The following is a 6,180-nucleotide window of genomic DNA, read 5'->3' as shown; positions in this document are numbered from 1 at the left end:
CAGAGTTTTGCATGGTCTCCTTATGGCAGAGGCTCAGAATTATCACATTAGCACATATGTCTGCAACACAGAGTAAATTGTGAATTTAACCCTAAACATAGAACATAAGAGCATTGAGTAATTCTTCAGTGCTTTTCTTCCAGGTAGGGTCTTATACTACACTACAGTCTGGCCTCAATCTCACTATGAAGCTGACCCTCCTATCTTGTCAATTCACCCACTTAATTTTCCTAAATAATAGAGTCCTAGGAATGAGCTACCAGACCCAGTCACTTTTGAGTATGTATTTAAAGGTAAAGTTCCTATAATATCTTTTAAAGCATTCAATTCCATATTTCCTCCTCTTCAATTCATCCACTAACACCACCAGCATTTTTATCTGGTAACTGTAAATGGGATGAATCCCCAGGTGGGACAGTCACTGGACGGCCTTTCCATCAGTTTCTGCTCCAACTTTGTCTCTGTATCTCCTCCCATGGGTATTTTGATCCCCCTTCTAAGAAGGACTGAAGTATCCACACTTTGGTCTTCCTTCTTCTTTAGCTTCATGTGGTCTGTGAATTGCATTTTGTGTATTCCAAACTTCTGGGCTAATAGCCACATATCAGTGAATGTATACCATAAAAGATAGCATTTTCAACAACTGGTGCTGGTTCAACAGTTGGTCAACATGGAGAAGAATGGAAATCTATCCATTCTCATCTCCTTGCATAAAGTTCAAGTCTAAGTGGATCAAGCACCTCCACATAAAACCAGATACACTAAAACTAATAGAAAAGATAGTGGGGAAGAGCCTCAAGCCCATGGGCACAGGGGAATATTTCCTGAACAGAACACCAATAGCTTATGCTCTAAGATTGACAAGTGAAACCTCATAAAATTGCTAAGCTTCTGTAAGACTAAGGACACAAAACAGCCATCAACAGACTGGGAAAGGACTTTCCCAAGCCTACATTCGATAGAGGGCTAATACCCAATATATACAAAGAGTTCAAGAAGTTAGACTATAGAGAACAAAATAATATTCAATAATGGGGTACAAAAAAATCTCAGCTGAGGAATACCGAATGGCTGAGAAGCACCTAAAGAAATGTTCAACATCCTTAGTCATCTGGGAAATGCAAATCAAAACCCTGTGATTCCACCTCACACCAGTCAGAATGGCTAAGATCAAAATCTCAGGTGACAGCAGATGCTGGCAAGGATCTGGAGAAAGAGGTACACTCCTCTAGTGCTGGAGGGATTGCAAGCTGGTGCAACCACTCTGGAAATCAGTCTGGTGGTTCCTCAGAAAATTGGACATAGTACTACCTGAGGACCCAGCTATACTACTTCTGGGCATATACCCAGAATACACTCTAACATAATACAAGGCCACATATTCCACGATGTTCATAGCAGCCTTATTTATAATCGCCAGAACCTGAAAGAACCCAGATGTCCTTCAACAGAGACATGAAAACAGAAAATGTAGTACATTCACACAATGGAGTACTACTCAGCTACTAAAAATGATGAATTCATGAACTTCTGAAGCTTATATTTCAATTTGTGATTGTGAGTCTGCTCACAAAGTAAAGTTTCTTTCTTTATGAACAAGGAAAATGTCATTCATTTAATAGCATAACAATAAAATGCATGCTGTATAAATATGCTCCAAGCAGTCTCAGTCCTGATATCAATCACTCTCAGTCATAACCAAGATATGTGCTTATGGAGTAGTTGCTTCATGACTGACAGCTGATATTCTGGATCTTACATTTAGGTAAAATAGTTACATTTTGTTACATTAGAAAAACCATAAACTGAAATCAAGGGAAGAGCGTTGTTGCATTCATCATGTTGGAGCCAAGAATAATTTGATGGTCATGGCATTCTGAAACCATTTTCCAAAGGATAGTAAATGTCTTTCAAACATATCTGAATTTACTATTATTTCTGTTCCTCCTGAAACATAAGAATTAGCAAATTTCTCCATGGAGTGAACAATTCACTAAAATTAGTCAGTGATATAGAAAACAGAGGAAAACAGCATCAATAGCATAGCTAAATGTTATTTTCTCCTATGGATGTTATCATGACTCCTAATTTTAGCTAACCCCTATACTCATGTTTTTCTATGTGTAAGATTCAACACAAGAAAATACATATATTCTGTTTAAATGAAAATATGATTTTTTTATGCCTCAAGTATCTTTCAGTTGAATCAGAAAGAAAATAGAGTCAACTTAGGAGTTTTGGCTTAGTGATTAAGAGAATTGACTGTTTTTCTAGAAGACCTAGGTTTGGTTTCCAGCTCTCATAGGATTGCTCACAACTGCCTCTAACTTCCTACATTTCCAAGGGACATGGAAGTGACTTTCTGGCCTCTATAGCCAATAGACATACACATACATGGTGAGCACACAAATTCTGGCAAAACACTCATGCTCAAATAATGTTAAAATATTTTTAATATCCTGACTACAAAATATGCTACTGCAATGGTGACACAAAAGATGTGGGAGTAACCAAACAATCTGAGTTCAGGCCATGTCACATGAGATGGAACCTACTGTACATGTTATAGCAAGGATAGAAAGATATCCTGGCAATCAGAAGGCAAGAAATACTGCAGAGTCACACAGCCCAAGACATCTCACACAACAGATTTATTGGGAGGGGAAAACCCAGAGAGGTGTGTGGAGAGAATATCTCTTGTCTGTATGGATGAGGCACCTGTCAATAAAAATCTGATGGCCTATGGCTTAGCAAGAAACTAGGAGGTGGGGCATATAGGAGGCAGAAAGGATTCTGGGAGAGTGTCAGTTGAAAGATTCACCTGGTAAAATGGGAGAAGTCAGACAAACTGAACCTGAGCACAGGTAACCAGACACATGGCAGAATGTAGATTAGAATAAATGGGTTAATTTTTGTTATGATCTAGTCAGAGATGAGCCTATCTCTGTGGCCAAGGTATTTGTAAACATATTTTGAGTTTGAGTCTTATTCCTGGGAGCATGGGGCTTGGACGAAGAACCAAACTTAACTTCTACAGGGGCGGCCTCCTCAGCTCAGATGAAAAGCAGCAAAGGACTGAGTAGAAGAAAAGGATTTATCTCTGTTCTTGGGGTTGGGCACAAAACTTTCCAGGGCACGGATTAGTGTTATTTGGACTTGTGTGCTTGGGCTGCTCTGTGAGGATGGGGTTGAGATGGAAAGGGCTGAGGCTGGTCTGTAGGGCAGTTAGAATGTTCTCTATGTGGAACTTGGCAGTTGGAAGTGCTCATGGGAGGGGCTTAGCCACTACTGTACCTCAAGGGATTTACAAACATATCTGACACTGCTTGAGTGGCCATGAGACAGAAACTAGATATCCAAAATACTTAAGTTAATATCAATCCTATAGATCTATAAATAAATAAATAAATAAATAAATAAATAAATAAAATTAACAATATATTTTCTTCTTATGATGTTCTGCTATACTCATAGATCAGTGGTATATTCAACCATCAGAGAAGATTTCTCCTGCAGCTGATGGAAACAAATGCAGAAGCCCTCAGCCAGATATTATGCAGGCAGGCAGGCAACAGCAGACAGACAGACACAGAGAGAGAGAGAGAGAGAGAGAGAGAGAGAGAGAGAGAGAGAGAGAGAGCACAGCACACAACTCCAAATGGGATATTTCCATTAAATACCTCTCCTCAGAGCTCAGGGAACCTCATAGTAGAAAAAGGATCAGAAATTGTAGAATTGCCAGAGGAAAGATCAGATACAGGAACTGAAGGGGTCTTCAACCCTATAGGTGGAACAATAATATGAATTAATCAGTACCCCCAGAGCTCGTGTCTCTAGCTGCATATGTAGCAGAAGATGGCCTATTCGGTCATCATTAGGAAGAGAGGCCCCTTGGTCTTGTGAACTTTGTATACCCCAATACAGGGGAATGCCAGGGTCAAGAAGTGGGAGTGAGTCGGTAGGGGAGCAGGGTGGGGAGAGAGGGTATAGGGGACTTTCAGGATAGCATTTGAATTGTAAATGAAGAAAATATCTAGTACAAATTTTAAAAAGAAGAACAAAGCCCTCAAAGTCAACTGATCAAAGCTTGTATGTACTTAGAGACTGAGGCAGGAACCAGAAGGCCAACAAGGGAACGTAAGCACGTCCTCCACAAATACAGCTTTCAGGTTAGTATTTCTAGGGGACTCCTGAATATGTAGAAATGTGTCTCCGATTGAGTTTTCTCTTAAGCTCTTTTTCTTTTCTTGGTTTGCCAAGTCCTACTTTATTGTAATGTTTTTTTCTGTTTGGCAGCCTGAGTGAGTTTCATTCTCACATTCAGTATAAAGATTAAAGAAGAGAATCCCCTTCATGTCCTCTGATCTCCACACTCCATGCCTTTACTGCCCAATAATAAACAAACAAACAAGCATTGAGTATCTTCCATGAGGGCTAGAGAGATGCTTTAGTGATTAAGAACATGCACTGTTCTTGCAGAAGACAAGACTTTAGTTTCTATCATCTCATCTGATGGCTCACAACTGTGAAAGTGGAAGGAAGCCTCAAAGCAACATCTGAGTTTGTCTTCTGACCTCCACATTTGCTTGCTGTGTGCACATCCACCTATTGTTGGGATGACATTCCTTACTTGGTATGAAGGTGTGTCTATGTATTTTCAATTGCTAATTCTGTTTTGACAAAGAGCTAATTGATGACAGAATTTTGATATTGTCATTTCTATGACCCATCACTGGATTTCAGATTTGTAAATTTTTTCATTCCCTACCTGTTCAAAACATGAGTGTCATTGCCTGAAGGCAACTCCAGAGATGTTCTAGCAATGTCTTACTGCTGATTGCTAATAATAAATATCTAAGAGCTAACAGTTAGGGCAGATTATATTGGGGTTGAACAGTGCAGAAGAGACAAAAGAGAGATAGAAGGGACAAAAGCAGAAGCAGGAGTACCAAAACATACTGATGGAAGCAGAAGATAGGTAACAGAGTGGTAAAGTGAGAACCACAAGGGTAGGTAGATACTTAGACAACATGAAGTAAGTTTAAATGAACTAGATGAGAGACTATCCCATCAAAATGCCTACAGATTTGACCTATACAGAAATATCTGTTATTTATGCTGTGATCTGGTCTATGAAAAACCCTGCTTTCACCTGTGCCAACAACAATGCATACCTCCAAATAGTATGTGATGCTGCTTCTTGGGTTTATGGAGGAGTAAGCTGAGAAATAGACACATTCAGCATTTTCCTACAGAGAGTATGCAGAGAAGCATCCATTCCCCTTCTAAAGACCATTGACCCTTCTTCTTTCAAAGAGCAGCCCAGCTTTCACATATCTCTTCTTACTTGAATGTCCTTTCACCTGTGGTAAAAGGTTTCCAGGGCAGCAGTAGACAACAAGCTCTTTGATTTATTTAGTGTGGTTTCTGCATAGAGGCAGTGAAAGTCACACAGACTGAAGTACACATGTAAGAATGCTCATACCTGCAAGCATATGTTCGCATGCATGAAGACCTGAATACATGCTCATATATCACCACAAGTAGAGAAACCTCCTGTGATGTAAAGGCACATACTTCAACAGACATTTTTATAATTGTATGACCAATTTCTCTACTGTGCACTTGAGAAACTGTCCATTGTCTCCTTGTAACTAGGCTTGGGTGTTAGTTGATGATAAATGTGGCATCTATTGCTTCCTCCTTTTCTTGGAATTCCATCCTAAGGTGTGGGATCCCAATCTCTGTCCAATCATGTTCTCTCTTTCAGGTATCTCTGGATAAAATGGCTAAGGGTCCTGGAATGCCTACTGCACAACCAATGTGTTAGCCAGTGTTGCAGCCTGGTACATCTATCAAGAAACCCATGTCACAGATGGAGGTAGATGCATGGAGCTCTCACAAGGCAGACAGAGGAGAGGCCCTCAACAATAATCAAGAGGTATGCCACCTCCCTCATTCAGCTTAGAATCTCTGTCTCCTCAGGTGGCTCCAGTCAATCTGTGAAGAACTACTTTCATTCTTTTGTTTCCTCTAAATCTCTCTTGACCATTGAAAGGCAAGTGGACAAAGAGCAGGGCACTGAGCCAGCTTGTGAGCAATGAGGATTTCTTTATTGTTACCTGTGTCTTTCCCTACCTATGTAGTATTTTTTAGCTTCTGGCAGCTATATTGATGATT

The 6,180-nt window shown here is 40.0% G+C and overlaps 1 long non-coding RNA gene across 2 annotated transcripts; it reads left to right on the top strand.

Annotated features, from left to right (window-relative positions):
• The first annotated feature begins 2,808 nt into the window (after window positions 1–2,808).
• LOC110299216 (uncharacterized) lies at window positions 2,809–5,869 on the top strand. 2 transcript variants are annotated; one of them, XR_002378438.2, is made up of 4 exons: window positions 2,809–2,864; window positions 4,102–4,169; window positions 4,480–4,641; window positions 5,771–5,869. It is a non-coding gene; the product is annotated as an uncharacterized LOC110299216 (long non-coding RNA). The 2 variants fall into 2 exon arrangements; XR_002378439.2 differs by lacking the exon at window positions 4,480–4,641.
• The last annotated feature ends 311 nt before the right edge of the window (window positions 5,870–6,180 follow it).

The sequence above is a fragment of the Mus caroli genome, unplaced genomic scaffold (genome assembly GCF_978045245.1).
Source record: "Mus caroli unplaced genomic scaffold, Mus_caroli_1 scaffold_8, whole genome shotgun sequence".
NCBI classification, from domain to species: domain Eukaryota; kingdom Metazoa; phylum Chordata; class Mammalia; order Rodentia; family Muridae; genus Mus; species Mus caroli.
This window is presented reverse-complemented; position numbering and strand designations above follow the sequence as displayed.